The sequence below is a fragment of the Megalobrama amblycephala genome, linkage group LG22 (assembly GCF_018812025.1).
Source record: "Megalobrama amblycephala isolate DHTTF-2021 linkage group LG22, ASM1881202v1, whole genome shotgun sequence".
Lineage (NCBI taxonomy): Eukaryota > Metazoa > Chordata > Actinopteri > Cypriniformes > Xenocyprididae > Megalobrama > Megalobrama amblycephala.
In genome coordinates this window covers 21,185,606-21,211,790 of record NC_063065.1, presented here as the reverse complement: position 1 = coordinate 21,211,790, position 26,185 = coordinate 21,185,606, and the positions used below count along the sequence as shown (strand labels likewise).

Below are 26,185 nucleotides of genomic sequence, written 5' to 3'. Positions count from 1 at the left end.
CGTTTGACAGCCCTATTTAAGTGCATTTCTGTGACAGAATTACAGCGCCGCATAATGGTCTGGCATGTATACTACATCATTTTGAGTCGTTTCAGTGGTTTCGTGTGGACGCAGATATTTTTTGAGAAAGATCGGTTTAGGGTAAGCTCCGGCTTCGTGTGGACGTAGCCTAAAACTGTTAGGGGTGTAATGGATCATAGTTGATCCATACAGACCAGGCCCCTCGGTTCATCAAACATGCAATTCACTGTTTAGTTGCAAAGTTTAACAATAATAGAGTGAAGGTTTATAGTTTGCACGCGTTTCTAAGTCTTGCCAATTTAAACATTTAAGAATTTTTAAACCTTTAAAGTGCAAGAAGATGTGAAAGAGAACTCAACTCAGTACTCACATGCTGTTTCCTGTGCACACTCTCAAATGCCACGCACAGAAAGCCATGTTTCAGACAGCGTGGTAATTAAAATAAAGCTGAAATTAAATAAAATAAATAAAATATGAATATTAGATAAACTAATAAAAATGAGAAATGTTGACTTGGCAACTAACTGAAATAAAATAGGTTCATGCTGAAGTACTAAAATTACTAAAACTAAAAATGAAAAATTAAAACTACATAGAAACATGAAAAACAATTAGCAAAATTAATGCAGGGTTAGTAAAGGGACTGTCATTGAAGGATGGAACAATTCATACTATACTGAACTCAAGCGCAAACCCACAGCCCACAAGCTGTTACTCATTTCACAAGACGACACAATTTACATAGAAGTCTTAAAGCCACAGTAAAAAAAAAAAAAAAAAAAAAAAAAAAAAAAAACTGCCAATATGATTCTAAGGGTTACAGAAAAGGGGGAAAACAATTAAAAACAAATCCTTTTTGGCACCAAAAAATGAAATGAAAGTGACACATGGACCTTAAATAAAAAAAAGTGATATTCACAAAATAATACAACTCAAAAAGGAGTCCAGAAGTTCAGATCTTATTTTATAACCCTGCAGCTCCTCATACTTTTGAGAAGTCTCTCGTATTCAGTCAAGTTCACTTAGCGACTCTTAGACTAGATGTGAGCGGGATTGTCTAAACCCTATGTCTGAGGGTAAGTGATCCTGCTCTCTCCCCCATGATCCTCTCTGTTTCCTCCTGGCCTGAAGCAGGTGCAAGTCATCTCAGTGGGGATGTCACTAAAGGCTTATGTCAGGGGAAGGCAGCAAGCTAATCGTACCACTCAAGGGCTAAAGATTAGATTGACCGTGCAGATTCTTTTACTCACTCAAAACTGACCACAATGGGCCAGATGTGGAGGCCAAATACAAATTTAACCTTCCATGTCAACATTTTCACTGGCAATCCATCAACTTCGTGATTGTATTAGTCAGACAAAGATTTAATGCCACAACTAAGTAAATTACATCGCCACACTGTACAGGCCACTGGAGCTAATGCAGTTATCTATACTTGACTAGATTTTTACATTTCTTAAGAAAATGTATGTTGCATGCATGTGCAAAACTCACTGCCACATGCTAGAGTAACCCCAAGATGAGCAATAATTAAGTGTCACTACTTATTAGCCACTAAACAATGCTAATAAGCTTCACATTTTCTTGCTCTGTAGACATACGTTCCTTATCTTAAATTTTATACACGAAAGGACTGTTATCTTCTGAGCTAAAGACATTAATCTACCAGTAAACACTGCAGCTCAGTACCACCAATCTGGGTGTAAATGTCCCAAGTTATATTGATAATAAGCAGTAAATTCCACAGCATGGTGATTTTCACCAATGTTATCATCTCCCTCAAACATGACTGAAACTCTAAAAACAACTCATTTCAATATTATATTTGTAATCATGTGCATCCCCTTTTCTGGATGTTGAATGAAGTAGCAGCATGTGACCATATTCACACATGTGAACCCATGAGAAATCTCTTGCGCAGTAAAGAGAAACCAAATGGAAATAATAACTCCTTACAAATGGGAAAATCAATAAAACTACTTTGGGGCTTAAAAACGTAAAATTCAAAACATTAAATAAAATAATAAAAGTCACTTTCACTGAAGTAGCTGCATTAAAGTGCCACTATTATGTTATTTTATGGCTCGTTTTCACTGAGCGTACCGTTCAGACAGTACAGTACGATTTAGGATGGTAAACCCTGATCCGGCTTGCGTTCCCACCACCAACAGTACCCTTACCTGATAGGTGAGGCGTATGCCGGAAAGTAGCGATCAACATCATTCTCGCGTGAAGAAGAAAGTAACAGTAAACAACAATGGAGGACATGCAGCAGCTTTGTTTGAGCAAAGGCTGAAGGCTGCATGGAAAAACAGCTGAAAATTACACATTGTGTTGCAATGGTATTGAGTTGTCATTCCCCTTGTAGCATGTGCCAAGTGATGATTCTCTGTCAAACAATCAACGTTCTGCAAGTGAGTGTAGCTCCACCTTTCTGGTATAGGTACTATTGGTACTATTGTGCTAGGTACCCCAACGGTTAGGGAAGGGTCCCAAAACAAATTGTACGGTATGGTACCATTCACAACTTCTGACAATGGAAATGTAAGTAATTGCGTGCCGTACTGTACTGAACCATACTGCTCGGTGGAAACGAGCCATTAAAAGGTTCCTAATTTTGTTTTGGAGGTACCCTACATGCATCAAAGGTAAAAAAAAAAAAAAAAAAAAAAAAAAAAAACTCTTTCATTTTCTCATAATATACATTACACATCACCTAATTTCTCAGAATCTGAAAACTACTCATTCGAAGATTCACGGTGCGTTCCAAACGGGATATATATATGGCCAAAGTTCCTTTAAGACAAGTCATTTCACTCGGCGGCCATCTTTGAAATGCCTCTCGGGCATCCTGGGCATCATGCAGCTCCAAAGCTGTTTGCCAAGCTTTCGATTAAATTTCATATTTGAAATCACCAATGAAATCTGACAACAACTGTCTCATAATTTTTCCAAACGCTCGAATCATGACAAAAAAACCCTGTATTTTTATACTGGATCAAGCTAATGCGCATGCGCAGACCTAAATGCGCGCGTCTGACTGTTTCTATAGAAACCGGTGCTTCTAACGGCCGCTGCTGTGACGCGATGACTTTACCAGTTGGGTAACAAGGCAGGACTTATTCCGCCATATTGCGCGTTACACTTTCTCCCATTCAAAACAATACGAGTGACACGTCTTGTGTTATTCTATAGACTTTGATATGGCCCTCCGAAGGGCACTTCGGAGGGAAAACAATCATGGCCGCCATATAGAAGGGTCGTTCCAAACTGCTCAAAACAGGCCACTTCAAAGGGCCCTTCGGAATGAGGGATTTTGAAGGGTACAACTGATGGACACTTCGGGCGCCCATGATCCTTTGCACAGGGAAGTTGTTTGACATCACAGAATAGGTACAGGAGGATAGGTTTGATTTTACATATAAATGTATGTATAGTATTTTTCTATGCTGCAATATTTATACGAGTTAGATTTGGTATTATTATGGTCAAAATGACATTGTACTTCAACAAAAATACTTTACAGCTCCCTTTATAAGTCCATTCAAATGTTTCAAATACATAGACACAATATATATTATATTTAACATAAAAGGCTGGCAGTAGCTTATAATATTACTACAGTAACTGAATGTGAAGACGAAGGCGCCTCCTTGATTGTCTTGTTAAGATGACGCTGAAGTGCGTTCCAAAAAAAATAGTTTTTTTGACCCCTACACTCTTCATCCCTTCGAAACTCTCACTCCGGAGGGTAAACCCTTTGAAGGGATTAGGGCATAGGGATGAGCCCTTCTGAATGGAATGCAGGGTCAGTCTCTCTAAGCCCAGCCTTTCCGAGAGCTACTCCGCTCTGATTGGTCAGATGGCCCAGTCTGTTGTGATTGATCAACCATTTACAGCACGTGTCAGAAATGAAACACCCATCACCATAACTGAATTTCAGCTCAGGAGGCTTTCTAAATCCTCAGCGATTACACTTACTGTAAAGACATTTACAATGGCGTCAATTTTAACATATCAATTCAAGCGTGAGTATGATGATGAAACATCGGAAGAGCTAGTTATTCAACCCGAACCTCCATCACAAGGACGACTTGAGCAGGACATTTCTCAGTGGTAAGTTTTTACTCAGTTTGTTGTACATTATGAACTGTTGCAACTTGCAGCTGTAATTCCTCTACATCAGCATTAACAAGTGTATGTCCATCAACAAGCCGAAGTGTACAGTACAGTCCAAAAGTTTGGAACCACTAAGATTTTTAATGTTTTTAAAAGAAGTTTCGTCTGCTCACCAAGGCTACATTTATTTAATTAAAAATACAGTAAAAAACAGTAATATTGTGAAATATTATTACAATTTAAAATAACTGTGTACTATTTAAATATATTTGACAAAGTAATTTATTCCTGTGATGCAAAGCTGAATTTTCAGCATCGTTACTCCAGTCTTCAGTGTCACATGATCCTTCAGAAATCATTCTAATATGCTGATTTACTGCTCAATAAACATTTATGATTATTTTCAATGTTGAAAACAGTTGTGTACTTTTTTTTTTTCAGGATTCCTTGATGAATAGAAAGTTCAAAAGAACAGCATTTATCTGAAATACAAAGCTTCTGTAGCATTATACACTACCGTTCAAAAGTTTGGGGTCAGTAAGAATTTTTATTTTTTATTTTTTTGAAAAGAAATGAAAGAAATGAATACTTTTATTCAGCAAGGATGCATTAAATCAATCAAAAGTGGCAGTAAAGACATTTATAATGTTACAAAAGATTAGATTTCAGATAAACACTGTTCTTTTGAACTTTCTATTCATCAAATAATCCTGAAAAAAAATATTGTACACAAATATTTTGTACAATTGTACACATTAAATGTTTCTTGAGCAGCAGATCAGCATATTAGAATGATTTCTGAAGGATCATGTGACACTGAAGACTGGAGTAACGATGCTGAAAATTCAGCTTTGCCATCACAGGAATAAATTACTTTGTGAAATATATTCAAATAGAAAACAGTTATTTTAAATTGTAATAATATTTCACAATATTACTGTTTTTACTGTATTTTTAATTAAATAAATGTAGCCTTGGTGAGCAGACGAAACTTCTTTTAAAAACATTAAAAATCTTAGTGGTTCCAAACTTTTGGACTGTACTGTATATTTCAAATTTATTTGAGATGCACATGTGGGAACTGTATTATTATGCATTACTACAGCTGCACTGGGTGTATATAGATCAATAATTAATCACACTTACAGGTTGTGATTCAGAGGAGCAAGTTGGTCCAAATAAACTGGGTACTGTCCTATCTTTAATGGATAAGAGTTTTGCAAATCCTGCACTGACCTCTGAGATTTGAGAAACAATCATCAGTAAAATGACAGGAACACAACAAAAGGTTATACTGCTGTTGTATCACTGTGGTAATTTTAACCACTGACTCTTCACATCCTCATTCTTTGGAAGTATATGCAAAGAGAATTTACCTTTGCAATGCAGAAAACAGCGTTTTCGTGACATGTACACAACACGAACCAACTACAGTGTTTGAGGCCGGGTCAAACATGTTTTTCGAGGGCAGCAAATAAAGACCATAGGCTGGCATTATGCAAATTTGATACATTGTTACATATGAATGTAATAGAAGTAAGACAGGAATTACTGACGACTCGTTGCGGAAGTTCAGAATCGGTTCTTTCTTCTGGGAGAAAATAACTGTATTGAAGGCTTCAAGATTGTAGAACGTACAGTATGAAAAATTTATATTTATTTATTTTTTAAGATTTAGTAAAGATTACATTAGGGATGCAAAAGCAAATCACTGCATCACAAACCATAAGCAAATTATTTTATAATGCTTTGTCTGTAAATGACAGTTTTATATGTATAATGTTTTCGAAACACTTTGGCTACTCACGCACAATATCAGGTGGGCATTGATACGGTTTCCGTTGCATTGACGTTAGCAAATCATAACAGTGGCCGCTTACTGATACGCCTTAAAAGGAGCTGCCCTTTAAAAATGGATCGTTTTCAGGAAGAGGTGGAAAATAAGTGGTTTTCCGCATTTATATTTGTCTTTTTTGTGCAAAACTTTAATGTGAAATTGGAGAAATTAGCGTATTAAATATATCATTCATCCCTAATGTTTTTTCATGGTACCTCATTCTTCTAATGATTCCAGTGACACGATACTGTCGGGACATTAGGCCCATCGCTTTCATTTTCTAGAGGAATCTAGCCTGGCACTCTTCCTGCTCTGCCTCTAGAAAAACTTCAGATATCAATGATCGGTTTCCGTTTAGTGAATGTGTTGTCAGCTCCAATTCCACATGCGATTATCATTCTCTCTTCTCTCCAGCTGGAAGCCCACGCTTACCCTTTTTTTGGATATGAGCCATCTCCACAATGGCCAGACTCACTAAGGCGGCTTTGTGTTTTTCTAAATTGTGAGTACTGTAAATCTAACTGCTTTATTTAACATTTCAGTGACTCAGAAGTGGGTGGCGAGACTAGGGAGATCTATAATACCTAAAAGCTATCTGTTAGCATTCTCATTCATTTTAATGACGTCTTGAATTATGTCATTAATGTCTTTTAAATTGTTACTTGTAATAGAAAAAAATAACCAAATCTAAAGATTGTGAAACTTAACATTTCTTTGTTTTTTTTGAATTAGCATACATTTTAAAAGCTAACCACTCAGCATGCTATTCTAGACACAATTTTTCGCAATATACAGTCAAACCAAAATGTATTCAGACACCTTGAACATTTCTTGAACATTAACAGTTTATTCACTATAGTTAAAAAAAAGGTAATAAAATACGACAAGATCACAGAATAAAACAAATAATCTTAATTATGTCAGATAACACTTAAGCAAAACATGGTCAGGTCAAAGTGTCTGAATAATTTTTGGTTCCAAATTTTTATCAATTTTATTGGTAGTCCACTGTATGAAGAATTTTTGGGTATAATATGTCACAGTTTACTTTATTTTGCTATCCTCACTTACATAAATGAACTAGTGTCCTGCACCCACTAGTAAAAATATATCAAAAATATCAAAAATTGGTTTGACTGTGTATATATACACACACACACTGAACAAAAATAGGTGTAGAAACAACTTTCACTCAGAAATTGCTACTAAGTTTCACAAATAATTACAAAAAAAGGCAAGTAACACATTGAATGAAATGTGAAATTTCTGAAATAGTATTTTGTGAAACACTGCCAAACATAATCTAAAAAATATTGCTATAGTATATATAATTTGCAAAAAAAAACTCTATGGATGTCAGTGGAGAGATTAAAGTTACAAAGTCTATCAGGAGGGCCAAACAGGATCATGCTATCCAGCTAAAATTTGGGAAATACCAAGGACCTGATGCACTGATGTCTTAGAATGAAGGCTTTTCTGCCCAATTAAATAAACATTCTCAGTTGCAATAAGGCAAATCCTTCATTACACAACTAGAATACTGCTGATTCTCCAGGAGGGCATGTAATTGGACAGGACAGGGAAAAAGTAAAAGGCTGCAGTGGAAAACTGTCTCTGTGGACACAGCACACGCAGCAGACTTCGCTCTGTCAGTTGACATCAAGGCTGAAAAATTGCATTACAGCTTCCGGTTGTCAAATACCATGATTATCCAAAATTAGTGCTTTGGCCACTCAAACTTAAGGCTTTCAAAATAAACCATAATGTCATGATTGTAACTCCAGGCCGTTTACTGTAAAATGACTTTAGAAACAAAAATAAACAGAGCAACTTACTGGGCTGTAAAGACTAAGCATGCATTGTTGCAGATGACAGTTTGAAATGAAAGAACTTGAGAGTCAAATAAACATCAGCACCAGGTCCTGAAAAAGATTTTATAAATTATGATAGATACAAACAGGCTACTCTACAAGTTACTCTGTGAAGTCAATAAAATTAATGTGATAAAACAATCAATAGTCGATTCATTCTAACCAAATTATAAAATTCCTCTTCTTTTGCCAAACTGTTTTGTCTCCCAAACATCACAAGAAAACTACAAGACTTAAGGATTGAAAGGAACTTGCATATCTTAAAAGTGAACATAAAATTAAAATAGCACCGACTTCTCACAATCCATGGAAAAAAACAGAGGCATGCATTTCTAATTCACTATGTGATATATAAAATTGTAGGAGTAAAATAGGAATATGAAATATAGCGCTACTATATTGGATATCGGCAGATATTAGAGATTTGATCTTATCTATAGAGATTATCTTTGTCTTCATCAAACACTCATTTAAAGTTACAGGGATAGTTCACCCAAAAATGAAAATTTGATGTTTATCTGCTTACCCCCAGGGCATCCAAGATGTAGGCGACTTTGTTTCTTCAGTAGAACACAAATGATGATTTTTAACTCCAACCGTTGCAGTCTGTCAGCCGAATAATGCATTTCAATGGGAACTCCATCTATAAGAGTAAAAAAAACACGCACAGACAAATCCAAATTAAACCCTGCGGCTCATGACGACACATTGATGTCCTAAGATACAAAACGATCTGTTTGTACTTCTAAAACACCACTATGTCCAACTGCCCTGCACATCCGGTTAGTGAGGTCTGAACGCGCTCAGACAATGGAAGTGATGTCTCACACTCATTGAAGCAAAACGCGAGAGATCACTTCCGTCATCAGAACGCGTTTTTTGACCTCACCAACCGGATGCTGAACGCAGTTGGACATAATGGTGTTTTAGAGGTAAAAAAAATTATATAAATACTGTTCGTGTCTTAGGACATCAATGTGTCATCACGAGCCACAGGGTTTAATTTGGATTTGTCTGTGCAAGTTTTTTGACTCTTATAGATGGAGTTCCCATTGACGCGCATTATACGGCTGACAGACGGCAACGGTTGGAGTTAAAAATCATCATTTGTGTTCTACTGAAGAAACAAAGTCACATACATCTTGGATGCCCTGGGGGTAAGCAGGTAAACATCAAATTTTCATTTTCCCTTTAAACTTTAAAACACTAATAATTTAATAACACTGCTAAATGTAATCTTTAGCAATAATATAAAGTATGAAAAGTGGAAAATCATATTGAGATTTACCAAATATTACATTTAATAGTGTTAAATTAAATAGTGTTTTATAGATTAATAAGAGAGTGTTAGATGAAGGCAATTGAAATTAATTTTTCAGACTTAGGGGCCGTTTACAATACACCGTTTTCAACTAAAAACGTTCAATTACACCTGAAAATGCAAACTCGAAGTCCAAATTTTTGAAAACAATACCGTTATAGTATCCATGTTAACGACAAAAACGTGAATTTGTGAAAACAGTGATGTCATGCGCATGCATATTACATGTTCAGTCTATAGGAGTGTAGTGTTTTCTTACAAAGTGACATCGCCAACTACTGGTCTGGCATGCATATTACAACGGTTTTAGTCATTTTTATGGACCCCTGTGAACGGGGATCAACATTATCGTCTGTATGCAAAAAAAGCTTTCAGTTTTTAGTACATCATTGTCATGTAAACATAACCTCAATGTTATAATGTTGTGATGCCTAAATTCACTTTTAAATTTTAAATTCGCATTTAAATGATTTTTTATTTTAATTGATTTACACAAAAGATTTTACTATCTACATGAATAGCTACATTGTTAGAAAAACATAAAAGGTACTGGGTAACTTTCTGCCAGGAAACTTTCTGTTAAATTTACGAACCTAAAACACAATATAATGCAATGCTTAATCATTTAAAATATGGAGGAAAACACCAGTAAAAAAAAAAAAAAAAAAGTACACGGAAAATTCCTTCATATTAACACAGTAAATTGAACCCTATTTTCACATACTTTTTTACAGTGTACATACTAGAGAACAAGTATTGTGAATCTCTAAAGTAAAATGTGTTGCAAATGGCAATTTGCACCCTAAATAAAATATGCTCTGCATAAATTAAATCTCCGCAATACCAATCACTAACTGTTTAAGATGCAAAGATAATCATTCCCTCCACTGCCTGCACGGTACGTGGGTGTGTACGTGTAATTGTCTCCTCAGGTGTAACATGAGAGGATTTGTTTTGACAACCCACAATTCCAGGTGCCAAAGCCACAGATATCTGTAACAGACAGACGCAGACTGATTATAGAGGCTTTAAGGGCTGCTTACAGTCTCTTTCTTTAACCTATGACCAGCAGTTATCTCTAGTGCAGGAGGAAACTTCTTCACCATACAGATGGCCCAAAGCTAAAACCGACCAACGTAACGTAATCTCACCTACATCAGGACCATTAGCTTTGTGAATTGCCTACAAAAATTTGCCTTCAAGAGAGCCAGCGCTCAATCAGATTAAGGACTTCTCTGTATTCTTTGCCCGTATGTGTACGGAAATAGCATCAAGGCACGAAGGTGCTCGCGTGTTTAGTAGCAGGCAAATGACAGCCAATGCAATGTATTTTGACGACAGATGAGCTGGCTGGCGAGTGAATCAAGCTGCTTAGCAACCTCCAGTGATAGCAGCTGCCAAGTCTTCTGTCTAACGCCAAAGCAATCTTGCTTGACAAGAGAATTATGGATAACTTTAGTGCTTCTGATACGCTAATTAGAAGGAGCAATTGATTCAGTTAAGGGTGTTTCCTAATAAGAGCACCAGGTATTGGTTTAAACATAAAACTGTTCTTCAGTTTACTGCCGGCTATGAATTACACTGGTGATCAAGGAAGGGAAAATGGACGAGTACATCTCAATTGTCCAAAGTAGGATATCAACTGCTAACACTGCAGTGCGTTGCAAGCATAGTCCAGATTTTTCCGTTTTGCTGTCGATGACTCGTCTTTTGCAAGCCGTGCACGGTCACTGGCTTGCACTTTCCGGACAGCCGTGTCAGGTCTTTAGCAAGCGATACATTTTGTCTCTTTTTTGTAAAGATGAGTTCTTCTGCTAGTGCTGCATTTTTGTTTTGCAAGCGGAAGCTGTATCTTTGCCACCATGTTCATTCCTGCATGCTGTAGGCTAGCATCCGCAGAAGTCTTTTCCCCCCTGAATTCGCACTGCATGAAAGAGCAATTAGATCTGTGGCCCAGTTTGCGGAGCTGGCCAATAGATAGTAGACCCAGTCGATTTTACAGCAGGAAAGGCTCTGCGGGAGAAAGAGGCCTGTGCCATCTGGAGAATCTGCTGGAACCTTCTTTCAAAAAAGAAAAACGCAACCTGAGGGTGTTTGTATACAAGAGAACAACGGTTCTTTCATCACCGGTGGTTCAGTGCTGGAACCAAAAGAATGGCAAGCATTTATTGAGGTATTTGTCAGCGGTTGATGACTGCATTAGTGTCCTCATCATTTAATGACAAGTCTTTGAAGAAACCAAAAGAATCCAAACGATTCTGCAGATGCAGAAAAGATAAAATAAGTCTTTATCTCTTCGGAGATGAAGCAGACTGAAGCATATCAATGCTTAATGACAGATTTGCAGAACAAGCATTAAAGGATTAGTTCACTTTCAAATGAAAATTACCGAAAGCTTTACTCACCCTCAAGCCATCCTAGGTGTATATGACTTTCTTCTTTCTGATGAACACAATCTGAGAATATTAATAAATATCTTGACACATCTGAGCTTTATAATGGCAGTGAGCGATACCAAACGAGTATGAGCTGAAGAAAGTGCCTCCAACCACATCCATCCATCATAAATGTGTATTCCTACATGGCTCCAGGGGGTTAATAAAGGCCTTCTGAAGCGAAGCGATGCATTTGTGTAAAAAAAATAAAAAAAATATCCATATTTAACAAGTTATGAAGTAAAATATCTAGCTTACGCCAGACCGCCTTCTGTATTCAACTTATGAAGAAAGTGTAAAACTCTCACAGTTCAAAAAGCTTATGCTACGTCCTACGCCTTCCCTATTCAACTTACGGAAAAAGCTTAACTGACGCGATGCCAGATTACACTTTAACGGAGCCGTGTGAAGTACATTCATGATGGATGAATGTGGATGGAAGCTCTTTCTTCAGCTCATACTCGTTTGGTATCGCTCACTGCCATTATAAAGCTTGGATGCGTCAGGATATTTATTAATATTTCTCTGATTGTATTCATCAGAATTAAGTCATATACACCTAGGATAGCTTGAGGGTGAATAAAGCTTGGGGTAATTTTCATTTGAAAGTGAACTAATCCTTTAAGGATAATAAATTAAATCTGGATGCAATTCAGATTTTATCTAATGACTGGTTATTTTAGCAATGGGCAACATTTGGAAAACCTTCAGAAGCCTGCCAATTTATGAGATTTAGCTATTTGTATATAAATTGTATACTATTTATATACAAATAGGTTAAAATTATTAATCCTATACTTGAAAACTTATTGTTAATAGAAAATAAGATGAGATAGAAAATAATATGATTATCATGACTAGGGGTGGGCGACGTAACAGTTGAATCAAAATGTGAATGCAAGTTTGTAGTATGAATTGAATTTGATAAGATAAAACAGGTAGATCTTTCTATTTAGTTACACATACAGCATATTCACAAATCAGTCTTTTGAACCAGTTCTTTTATGGAAGTTACTGGTTTGAATGTTACTGAATGAACTAACTGAATCTTTCAGGGCAGTAACAGTGTGATGGAGAGACTTCAGAACCAAAGAAACACTCAAATAAAAAGTTTTTTTTAAACATGTTTCCATAAAAATATTAATATACACAATACCATTTTAAGTTAAGTTTTTTTTTTTTTTTTAAAGAAATTAACCATTTTTATTCAGCAAGGATGCATTAAATTGATCAAAAGACAGCAAAGACATTTATAATGTCACAAAAGATAGAAGTAACGCAATTTCAACATCAGCAGCAACATATTAAGCAGCACAACTGATTTCAACATTGATAATAATAAGAAATGTTTCTTTAGTACTAAATCAGCATATTAGAACAATTTCTGAAGGATCATGTGACACTGAAGTCTGAATTAATGGCTGCTAAAAAATTCAGCTTTGCCATCAAAGGAATACATTTCATTTTAAAAACAGAAAAATAGAAAACAGTTTTAATGTTATGTTAAATTGTAATAATAGTTCACAATATTAGTGTTTTTTTTTTTACTGTAAAAAATATCTTACTGATCCCAAACATTTGAATGTATTAGTGATTTTATATGGCCAAAATATTTAACGAAATTGTGTTGTAATTTTAGCTTTTATTGCCCACACCTAGTCATGAAAATGGCTCTGATGCTTAGTTTGAATATTCTATTACAGTACACCGTCCGCACCATAACAGTTACCAAACGTCATGAAAATTATTTATTTTTATATATATTTTTTTTTTATTTTTTTTTTTTAAATCGAACTTAGATACGAATAAGAACCAGATCTCAATGTGGTCTGTAACACAGATTGACAAGTTCAGTCGAGGGTCTCCGAGAGTGAACAGGAAGCAATCTCGAAGCGCTTAAAATCTGTGCGGGGGCCTCTGTGGTCCTTTTGCACAGTACAGTAATGTGCAGTTGGCCACTGCTTGACCCGACATTACAATGTGGACAGGAAAGTCTCGCATACATCTCTTTAATGAAGCGAAAGCGAAGCCGCACCACGTCTCTTGGCAGCGTTAACCTCAAGCTCAACTTGTGGCCACCCTGGGTTAACCTGCCCTGTGATCATTGTTTCCTTCCTTCGACTTGGCATTTCTTAAAGTAGGGCCCCCCCACCACTCTAACTGTGGCTTTCTGAACTGCTGCCAGGCCACACTCGATGCCAAGGATTACACTCTGGGTCTGCTGCCAGGCACACGCTGGGCTCCAGCGTGCAGAGACCTCCAGACAGCGGTGAAAAGAACACCATCCACTCCACATACCTACAGTCATGCACTCCCAGCATGTCGATATCCACTGACGACGCTAAGACCTTGAGCTCTGCTTAACTGAGGGTGTGGGTAAGGAGGCGCTGATCTTTCTGCTAACTTTCATTTATCAGTTTCATTAATTGGGTTACGAGCACCCAGCAGTGCGCAACGAGTCAGACCCGGCGATAACGTGGAAAACCCTGCAGCATTCCATCACAGAGTTCTCGGCGATACCATGCTGAGCTTCTGTGAGGCGATTCAAAGTGGGTGAACTAGTTGTGGGTAGCCTCCACATGATCAATTTATGTTCTTGTGGCAAAAAGCCCTTCCGTCCAAAATAAACAGAATCTGAATGGGGCAAAATCCAACAAGTGGAGCTGGAAACAGGCACATGGCTAACTTTATAAAGTCTACAATTATCTAGTTAGTTTCTTTAAAAAAAATGAAAATGGGCACAATTTGTTAAAGTTAAATACTCACTGTTTCAATAGTATAGCCACAAAACAAACACAATATGTGCATTAACATGAATTTAGTGTGAAAAACAGACTAACTTTTAATGTGAAGCTATATCCAACTTCACAATGACTGTGAACATTATTATTTATGGCTTTACAGGTCAAACAATAGACACATTTTTAAAAAATAATTAATGTAAACACTTTTATGAAATTACAAGCATCACATTTCTACTTTTAAATGCTCCAAAATCTGGCCCTATTCACTTCTTTAGAATATTCCTTCAGCTGTGGTACATTTGCTCTTGGTGGAGTCTACATGACCTCCATTATCTAAGTAGTGGGCCAGTTTGAGTAAGCCACCTTCACAGTAAATATCTGTGGCAATAACATAATGTCACTAGCCAAAGTCAAATCAATACATACTTGAGTGGAGAAAAAGCGTCTGACTTGTAAGTGCAGAGCGACGCAATCGGCACCGGGATCAGTAACACACCTTTTGCCTGCCCTTAAACCTTTCTTCGATTAAAAAGGGAATGTAATCGCAGCTGAGGTCTAGCAAAGTGCATCTCAATCCACTCCTACAGCTCAAACACTACACATTTTGGCTTATTTAGAACAAAAAAAACTCTTCTGCTTGGAAGTTGAGTGATCTTTGAACTAAACAGGTTGTGTCAGATTAGTAAGACACCTCAAAGGCCCCAATATACTTCAAACGAAATCAAAGAACAAACTGGTGTGACATCATTTTAAACGAAATCAGGCCAAAACAAAGTTCTTTTGGAGTTAGTTTCAGGAGTTTGAAACAGCTTGCCAAACTGAACTTTACGGAAAAGTTAGCACCTGTTGATTGGTAGAGCGAGCGGACATGTAAATTGGATAATGTTACGTTAGCCACTTTGAACCACACTTTTCTGCATGACATGTTTAACTTATTGTGCATTTCTCTCTATAGGTGCATCTACTATATTGTGGAGATGACATGTCAACTTTATCAACAAAATCTTTGCAGCTGACAATGACACAGAAAACACTATCATAAATGTGCAACTAGTGGACAAGTGGCTTAAATTAAGGAATTAAGTTAACTAGAAAAATCTTTGTTCGGGCAGCACTGGTAAAACTGAAGTTGTAATTCAGCAACTCTGACACAGTTTTTTCATGTTGAATACTGTAAAGCCGATTGCTTTAAAGCAATCTATTGTATAAAGTGTTATATAAATAAACGTGACGTGGCTTGAAGTGCAAACATATCCACGTCACTATGGGGCTTTCACACCGTGTAGTTATAGGAACTCAGGGTATGTTTGCTTTTTTGCATACAAATGACAACATTGACAAAATGATCCCTGCTCACAAGGATCCGTGAAAACAACTAAAAACGCTGTGTTATGCATGCCAAGCCAGTAGTTGGCAATGTCACTTTGTAAAGAAACACGCCTAATACGCATGCGCATGACATCACCGTTTTCACAAATTTGTGTTTTTGTAGTGTACACAGAGACAATAATGGCATAGTTTCCAAAAACTTGCACTTGGAAACCCAAAAGTTTGCACTTTCTGGCCACCAAAAGTTTTCCGTTTTTAGTTGAAAACAGTGTTGTGTAAATGTCCCCTCAGTTATAACAACTAGCCACAAGGGGTGCTTTTCCCGAAAGCATTGTTAGTCAACTATCGTCGTAAGTCTCATTGAACTCTATTGGTAACGACGGAACTTGCGACCATAGTTTGCTTTGGGAAACGCACCCCAGGGTGGTCCCCCGAGATCTAAATGTTCCCCTCGGGCCATTTTCTTGGTCGCATTCACACCGCCAGTATGAACTCTGAAGTGACATAAGCTATCACTTACGTTCTGCCGCTCAGGGATGCGTTTCCCGTAAAACAAACTAACTCGCTGCTTCACTACCATAGTACAATGCTAGTAGCTAGTCATGACTGTTTCCCGAAACCGTATTGTTGTCGTTCAGCCACGTTGATGAATGACGTCACACAGGTGGTGAGTAATAACTTCTTTAAATGAATCAGTTTGAGATCGAATTAAAGCTAGATTTTTTGCTATAAATTACGAACATGGCATCTGAGGACTAATTCTCATTTTTCTCAGTTATTTTGCTTTATTTACAGATTCAATCACAGTCTCATTCTTACGTACTAGAGCACGTCCGCACATGTACACTCTTCTTTAAATCTCTTCACAAACTAAAATATTTGTAAATGACATATTCAAAATAAAAGATATACATTGTACTTAATGTCAGCTTGCTTATTTTGCACAAGATAATGATTAATTAAAGGTGCCCTAGAATTAAAAATTGAATTTATATTGGCATAGTTAAATAACAAGAGTTCAGTACATGGAAAAGACATACAGTGAGTTTCAAACTCCATTGTTTCCTCCTTCTTATATAAATCTCATTTGTTTAAAAGACCTCCGAAGAACAGGCGAATCTCAACATAACACCGACTGTTACGTAACAGTCGGGGTGTACGCCCCAATATTTGCATATGCCAGCCCATGATTGAGGCATTACACGTCTGGATGTGCACTGCTGAATAATCAGACTAGGTAAGCAAGCAAGGAAAACAGATGGAGCAATAATAACTGACATGATCCATGATAATGATATTTTTAGTGATATTTGTGAATTGTCTTTCTAAATGTTTCGTTAGCATGTTGCTAATGTACTGTTAAATGTGGTTAAAGTTACCATCGTTTCTTACTGTATTCACGGAGACAAGAGCCGTCGTTATTTTCATTTTTAAACACTTGCAGTCTGTATAATTCATAAACACAACTTCATTCTTTATAAATCTCTCCAACAGTGTAGCATTAGCCGTTAGCCACAGAGCATAGCCTCAAACTCATTCAATATCAAATGTAAACACCCAAATAAATACAATACTCACATAATCCGACGCATGCATTCAGTATGCATGACGAACACTTTGTAAAGATCCATTTTGAGGGTTATATTAGCTGTGTAAACTTTGTTTATGCTGTGATAGAGTCGAGAGCTCGGGAGGGGGCGGAGAGCGCGCGATTTAAAGGGGCCGCAACCTGAAATCGGCTCGTTTCTAATTATGCCCCAAAATAGGCAGTTAAAAAAATTAATTAAAAAAAATCTATGGGGTATTTTGAGCTGAAACTTCACAGACACATTCAGGGGACACCTTAGATTTATATTACATCTTTTAAAAAAAAGTTCTAGGACACCTTTAAGTCCACAACATGTCATAAAAACAAGAAACTATGCTTCTAGCCACACAAGTTTGCGATGCAGTTTGCGAATGTTCGTTTGAACTATGGTTTCGGGAAACACCAAATCGTTGAACTATGTTAATAACGAGGGAACTTGCGATGTGAGGCTCTGGTTGATTTTGATGGGGCTGAGAACGCCATATTTACATATTTATCTAAACACCCCTCCCAGTAGTGTGGACAGCATTGAGATGTTCGCTAATAGTATACCTCTGCAAAGGTATTTCAAACTTCTTTTTAACCCTAAGCGAAGCTGTGAATATATCAGGGCCTAAAATGTGCAGGAGGAACTGCTGCTCACATTCAACAAATTGGCAAAAATAATTGTTACAAAGAAACACAATCGGAGACATTTTCAATATTCAGATGGACTATATTTTATAATACTCTAAGCTATCCAGACTAAACCAATGTGCAACAGAAAGACAGCCCATTTTGAACCGTCTGAGAGCCATCATGGGCACACACAGCAGGCTCATTAGGCAGAAGTGGGGAGTTGAGAGAGATGTGTGTAGCAATCCTGGGTCAGACTCTGTGCAAGGACAGTATGTCTGTGAGAGGAAGCGGTGAGTGGAATGAACCCAGCCATTATAACTCAGCTCATCCGTCACTGTGAGGCCTCAGGCCCATCTACCCACTGTTACCCTGGCAACACACTCTAAACTTACATTCAGTATCATTTCACGAGTAAAAGAAACAAACACTAAAATTATTTTTTGCATGTGGAGAAGACACAAAATGTTTTAAACAAGCAAAAATGTACATAAAAACTGTCAATTTAATTTAAAACAATAAATTCTAATTTGAATTTGCAATGAATTGGCATATAATGGAACAGCCTAGTGGACAGCCCTAGTACTAATATCATACAGAGCTAATTTCCAGCTCAAGTCCCTTCTCATTAGTTCTAACCACAGCTTTTTTGACAAACTCCAGCTGATGCTTTCTAAACACCGCTCTTGAGAAAAGCACATTACTGTTGAATGTGAGCAGCAATGTCATTTAGGCAGACCTGGTTTCCTCCCTGCCCTTTGCTCCCAGTGTAATTTGAGACACGACTGAAAAAAGGCCCAGCGCGCAGAACTGAATGAAAGGTAGAGAGAGCGGGCATGTTCGCATTCAGCTGCGGTCTAACCTAATCAAGCTGGACAAGGTCATCATTTTCCAGCTTTCTTCTAATTAGGCTTAATTCAGCTTAATTTGGTTACAGTAATCCTTACAGATGGAGCTACTGTGCCCTGGTAAAAAACCCTTACCATGTTGCGCGTTTAAAAACGAGGGTCTTGCGTTTGCATCTTTGTGATTTTTTCCAGCCAATAATTTTAGTGCTTGTGTTTCCCCCGCATGTCAATCTGATGCCATTTGACACTGATTTGATTTGATAGTGGCTCATATGATCATCCCTCTAACTGACAGACTGCATCTTGTCACTGTGGCGTGAAAATCAAACAGCCTTGTGACAAATTTCTCTTCCTTTCAACCTTCTGCTGAGCATGCGTGGCGACCGGGCTGCCCAGCTGAAGCCCTGCGACTGTGGCGAACGCACTTTGCAGGAAGATCAAAGTTCAACAATCAGACAGTGATTCACTGTGATGGAATACCTCAATCAATAGTGCGAGTCAAAGGTCAGCTGATCCAGGATGAAATCATGGTTCTGGACTGCTGGCTGGGTTGCATGTGAACTAACACTCCTCCTTCCACCCAACCGCAGGCAGCCAGGAGGTCATGTGACCATGGCATCCACTGGTGGATATGCCAGATTTAGATGGCCATGCGTGAACGCCGCTGAGCTACTGAGACCTAGACAGCATCAGAGTGCATGCATGCTCATCGGTGAGTCCTGTCGGTATGTAGTCACACCCACACACCGCAGTTTGTGTGGGAATACATCTTACCACATCATAGCGTTCTGACAGTCTTGGCTGACTGAAAACATTCCCTAAGTAATCAGGCGACTACTACAGAATGTCAGAAAAACGTTTACTACAAAGGAAGTACATGCTTTCTGACAAAAATCAGCTAACTGATACTAAAAAGATTGCGTATAACAGAATTTCTAAAGGCCAAATCATAGACTTTTGACCTTTTTATTGGTAGTTTGCAGGGTTATTTAAGTATTAATTATATACACTTTATTTATTATCTTTTATTTTGATATTTTCAGTTTTCAATTAAATCTTAAAGTTTGACTAATTTGATGTGCTTTTAGAAATATTTCTGTTTAGCTTTATTTCAGTAATTTAATTTTGGTATTCAACCATTTCAGTTAGTTGCCAAGACAACATTTAAAGGCACAATATGTAATTTTTCACCACTAGAGGTCGCTTATCTAAAACAAAGGCATAGCTTGATGATGCCATGAATGAGCGTGTGAATCGTGGGAGTTGTCATCTTCACCTCCACAGCCGATGGAAAGGAATCTGACTCGGGCAGAAATCATTCATGGAAGAACTAAAGTATTTAAGTTTTATTAACGTTACTGTGATATGAAGCAGGAGAGCCGTGTGAGCGGAACGAGGCTGCTGGAGTTTTATTATGCTTATGCAGTCGGAGCACAGTTTTACATGGTTAAAACAATCATACTAAATACATTTGAGTGTTTTGAAAGTTATGTTAAAGGTGCCCTAGAATTAAAAATTGAATTTATCTTGGCATAGTTAAAGGTCCCGTTTTTCCTGGTTTTTTGAAGCTTTGATTGTGTTTATAGTGTGCAATATAACATGTTTTCATGTTTCGCGTGTAAAAAAACAGTATTTTTCACATAATTTACTTATCTGTATACCGCTGTTTCCACTGTCATAAAAACGGGCTGATGACTTCCTTGTTCTATGAAGTCCCTCCTTCAGAAATACATAACGAGTTCTGATTGTGCCAGCGGTTCCTGTGTTGTGATTCGACAGCAGTTTAGCGCATCTTGCCCGGAAAGGTCACGCCTCTTACCATAACGTGGAGATGCATGCGCTCATTGTTATTGTAAACATGTCTTTAATTTTACCCTATCAATTTGAGCCGGAATCAGACCCGGTGATTGGACTGCGGGATGAAAATAACAGCGTTTCGACGACATGGCGACAAACACACTCTACAAACGCAACTCTTGTGTATTCCTGTGGGCGGAGGTTAGTCAAAAAAATGTTTTAGTGACGTCATTAAAGAAGGAAGTAGAGGGATGTAGTCCAAACTGGCCGTTCGATGTAGGCGACTTCTGTTAATTAAAATATCTCGCTTGGCATTGAACTTTGAGCTTTAAAATTTTACAGATTTTATTTATACTCTAACAACAACATTACACACTAACTAAAGTTTGAAACATGGGATCACGAAGAACGGGACCTTTAAATAACAAGAGTTCAGTACATGGAAATGACATACAGTGAGTCTCAAACACTGTTGTTTCCTCCTTCTTATATAAATCTCATTTGTTTAAAAGTCCTCCGACGAACAGGCGAATCTCAACATAACACCGACTGTTACGTAACAGTCGGGATCATTAATATGTACGCCCCCAATATTTGCATATGCCAGCTCATGTTCAAGCATTAGACAAGGGCAGGACATCTGGATGTGCACAGCTGAATCATCAGACTAGGTAAGCAAGCAAGGACAATAGCGAAAAATGGCAGATGGAGCAATAATAACTGACATGATCCATGATATCATTATATTTTTACTGATATTTGTAAATTGTCTTTCTAAATGTTTCGTTAGCATGTTGATAATGTACTGTTAAATGTGGTTAAAGTTACCATCGTTTCTTACTGTATTCACGGAGACAAGACTGTTGTTATTTTCATTTTTTAAACACTTGCAGTCTGTATAATTTATAAACACAACTTCATTCTTTATAAATCTCTCCAACAGTGTGTAATGTTAGCTTTAGCCACGGAGCACTATCAAACTCATTCAGAATCAAATGTAAACATCCAAATAAATACCATACTTACGCGATTAGACATGCTGCATGACGAACACATTGTAAAGAACAATTTTGAGGGTTATATTAGCTGTGTGAACTTTGTTTATGCTGTTAAAGGCAAGCACGAGCTCCGTGGGCGGGGAGCACGAGAATTTAAAGGGGCCGCAGCCTGAATCGGCGCATATTTAATGATGCCCCAAAATAGGCAGTTAAAAAAATTAATTAAAAAAAATCTATGGGGTATTTTGAGCTGAAACTTCACAAACACATTCACAGACACATCCTTAGACTTACATCTTAGATATTACATCTTTTAAAAAGACGTTCTTCGGCACCTTATGTTAACGTTACTCTGTGCGTTCACTCTGTGGCTGTATGAGAGACTTGTCGCACTTTACAGTAATCTAGATCCACATTAGAATATATTAATAAAAGCTGGATGACTTGTGTTGCTAAATGACATGCAATTAATTTTAAAATATATTGTATGATGGAAAACGCTCTCTCTGATTATGCCATGTTAGCCACTTGACAAAGTAGTGTTGTCTCTGAAGCATGGTAAAAACATGGTACTCGTGGTAAACCAAGAAAATTCAAACAATAAGACTAACCGTGTTGAGCAATTTAACAATGATTAATTTTCTGTCAATAAAAGTATACAAACAGTTGCTCACCTGCTAATATATTAAAGCGTCTCATGATTTTCCATAGTTTCTACGAAAGTAAAACTGGAAATCGAGGGTAACGTGGATATGACTATCATTGTCAGGCGACGAAATAACACAGTCCGTGTCCTTTTTAAAATAGCTGATTTCTCTGAATTTAAACATTCTTGGAAACGTTTGGGATAATATAAGTACGCAAGTCGACAAAATAATATAAAACATTGTTCTAGTAGTTTTTGAATATTTTAATCAAAAAATCTTACATATTGTGCCTTTAATCCATTTCATTTACATTTTTAAGTCTATGTTTGAGTATTTCAGCTTAATTTTAATTCAAAACTATTTTTAATCGTTTTAGTTTTATTTAACAATAACAACACTGGTAGTCTGCTTGCATTAATCACCATAAAAACTCTAAAACAATACCCTGCATTGTTCTCAAATTGAACTAATTAAAGTAATTGCCATATTACTCTTATTTTAAGGCTGTGGGAGCATTTGCTCACCACACGAGCCCTACTGTGGAATGTGTCAGCATGATGTAAGAGGTTGGTAACAAAGCTAGCATGAATTGAACTACTGGTCCAACAGGCTGAGTCGCACTACTGCAGCTCTTAGCAGCGCTGATGCAAATCTGAGGAGGTGAACACCAGCTGTCAGTGTACAGGCTCCAAGCTTGGGCATTCAAGCAGATAATTTCTTATCCACCAATGGAGTTAAGTTAACCCAATAAGGTTGAGAACTCAGAACCTGTTCTTATACAGAAACGGGTTCAAAGAAAACTGGCATTACATTCGATAGAGCATACAGAACATTGTACTAAAATGCAGTGTTTTTTAAACTACTTTCAGTGGCACTGAATCGCAAAACGCACAGCAACTGATTGCCAAATGAATCCCTTTTATGGACAAGTTCATTAGTGTGAATAAATAAAAAAACATGAGTACGTTTCAGCATTTAGTTAGGTTCAAGTAATGATCTGCCATTTCTAAAAAGTCTGGAACGTCATTAAAAAGTATTTGTGCAAACACATTTTTGATAGAATATTAAATTTTATATTACATTTGATTTATTTCTGGTTTGTTATCAAATCTGAGGGTAGTAGAAGCAGCAAAAACAGGATTTCTTGTTTCCAAACATTCATTTCTCCAAAATTGTTAATGGAGCCATTAATGAACTGGAATGCTTAAAAGGCAATCGAATCAAAACCACAATCAATCAACAATTCCCACTCGCAATCCTCAAATTTAATTCGAATCAAGATCATGCGTTTATGAAAGATAAAGGCATGTAGGCAAACACGACCAACCAAATATGCAGGAACCCAGCTATTTCTGTGTTAAAATGAGTTACGACTGAAATGCTAAGGTGCATCTAAACATGACCCAGATGCACTTTAGCATTTAAGTATCAACTCTTCATGTTAAGACGAGCGATTCCTGAGTTCTCATTTGGTCTTGAATTTGATCATTTGTTCGACCCAATAAACTGGCCGGCGGCGTGACGTCACACAGCGTAAAACATCGTCACGGTGGCTACGAACTAAACTAAAAATCTGCTCGAGCTCTGAACGACAAATTCAGCCTTTCCTCTACATATAAACGCTCGTGGAAATAGCGGAATTCAGTCAAATCACGAGGTAAATGCTAATTCGCAGCATTCCCGGCCACTGGCGCCCCAACTTTTCATTTCTCTAAACAGGCGAGACCCGCAAACCGAACCGTAGAGTGCAGTAGTTCAGCAAAGAGCTGACTCACTAATCTCAGCCCTCGCAGAAACAAAACGCGGTGACTGTCAAATAACAACGCACGTTTACTTTCAACAGAAACGCGCACGCGAACGATACATTGTTGGTTCTTTAGAACTGTTACGTCCAACTCGCTACAATGTGACACAAACATTCCAACGGAACCCCATTAACACGTTACAATGTAACAGTTCTGCCCGCTAAAGTTAAAATGCCCCTGAATAGCGTTCCTCGGATGGACTTGCCTTCCTCGCATAGTCAAATGGAGGCTCGCAGGCTAAAGCTAGCCAGGCAAATGAGAGGGGGGAGCTGGCTAAACTTAATCGCTCAAATGCAAGCAGCGCGGGCGAATCAAGTAAATCAGCGACACAATTGAAATGTTAAAACAACAACAGCCGTGCACCCGCTTCAAGGTCGCTCAAAGCGATTTGTTTACACAACGACAAGAAGCAGAACACAACTCTCTAACTCTGCAAAGTGGCCAGGCTGAAATAGCGAGTGTAGCTGGTTTAGCAAGCTAATGCAGGATACCGCCGCCGCGGAACTGTGATTGGATCCTGCAGCGACTGTGTAAAAATCGCGTTACAAAGCCACCCCAAACCGCCATTCACCGGCAAACATACAACATTTGCAAACATGTCGGACTTACAGTGTTTTGTTTCCTCTTAAATCCTGTACTTAATGTCCAGCTCTGACCTTCGGGTTGGTGAAACAGCATTATAGTTAACTGCCGCCGCCATGTTCCTGCTGCCTTATGCCTAACGATGGCTGGCTGCTTGTTTATCTCGCCAGCAAAACCTCCCCCACATACTACGGGCACCAGTATCTACTCGTTTACTCTAGCCTGCATAGCAACCTTGCAGTGAGCAACGGGGCAAAATGATGATACAGCAAACATAATGACACGGTTCACCAGTTGGATCGCATTTTCCGTGCCTTTGTATTTTCTAAACTGCAAGTAGATGTTTCATAACATTAGAGGAGGAAATCAAAGCAGTGTTTAAAAAGCTGCTTTCACCTTTAGTGGGAGGAAAAAAAGTGTGCCAGAGTGGTCGGGTTACGAGCCGGTGTTGTTGTTAGTCCAAATCCAAAGCAATCTGCACTCTATTATCAATGTCATAACAGCTTAATTAAAAATCACATTAGCAGACCGAAATGAAACAGACCTCCATAAGTCATATCCTACTTGTTATGGTTTACTTCATGACATGTTCTTATCAAATAAACACTTTTAACAAAACAAAACATTGTAATAAGTAGCCTAACATCAGTTATGGCCTTGACAATTCAACTACAAGAGAAAAACTCAAGTGTGTTTTGATCTGAGAATAGCAAATAGCCCAATTTAAATCCAGTTTTATCCATAATGAGTATTTTTTTATCTTGTAGATATAATTGTTTTGCAAGTCTCAAGACTTAAATGTCTTAAATTAAGTATTTTCTGTACTGTAAAGTATAAAAATGTTGATTTTATTAGTCACATTATTACTGTAGAGACATATATTTTAGCCTTGTTATAGCAGCCCATTTATAATTCTAAAGTCAAGACACGTCCTCCATTATATCTATGAATCCACATCTATAGCCATCTTTTAAAGAACATTTTGGCCAGTATATCTGCGAAATAAAAAGGAATCAATCCCGAATGTTTTTTCTTCTCCCAACGTAAAAGTCTAGTAGTCCAGCATGCTTCATAACTGTATCGAGTTGTCAAATTCACACACATTTCCTACTTTTCTCCCATATCCAGCACAGAATGCAAGCCTCAAAAGGCAACCAGCTCATGGACTGGTTGAACTGGCAGAAAGCCAAAGCTTACCGTGATTAGTCAGCAACAATAACCCCGAAATGTGTCAGGTATCCGATCAAAACCCACACGGCGACAGGTTGATTTCCTATAGCCTATAAAAATACTTCCATGTAAATGTACGTCAGCGACCGAGATGAAGCATCGACGAATCGAAAAGAATCCTACAGTTCCGAGCCGTGTCGATCAAAGGTCTACATCGAAAGTAACTTCTCTCAAAGGGAAAGCTGCACACAGTGACTTATGCAATATTCTGCTGTTCACTGTTTCAGATTGGCACGAGCTTGCCAACAATTGTGAAACAGCACGGGTTTGTCGCAACGAAATGTCCCATAAGAGACTGCCGTTCAGTTTTTGGAAAACACTGATAAATATTTTGTTATTATGGTTTAATATTGTACACTTGTGCTGTAGGAAAATATCTCCAACATACGAGCAGAGTG

General features: G+C 37.7%; 1 protein-coding gene across 4 annotated transcripts in view; it reads right to left on the bottom strand.

The window, feature by feature from the left end:
• The window catches only part of ncoa2 (nuclear receptor coactivator 2), a 128,910-nt gene extending 102,762 nt beyond the window's left edge, over nucleotides 1-26,148 (bottom strand). Inside the window, exon 1 of one of the 4 annotated variants that reach the window (XM_048174183.1) lies at nucleotides 25,755-26,148. The gene's annotated coding sequence lies outside the window, so the exon portion shown is untranslated. Of the gene's footprint in view, nucleotides 1-24,584; nucleotides 24,909-25,754 lie in introns of those variants that run through there. The other 3 variants (XM_048174184.1, XM_048174182.1, XM_048174185.1) reach the window with 3 other exon arrangements.
• Nucleotides 26,149-26,185: the final 37 nt, after the last annotated feature.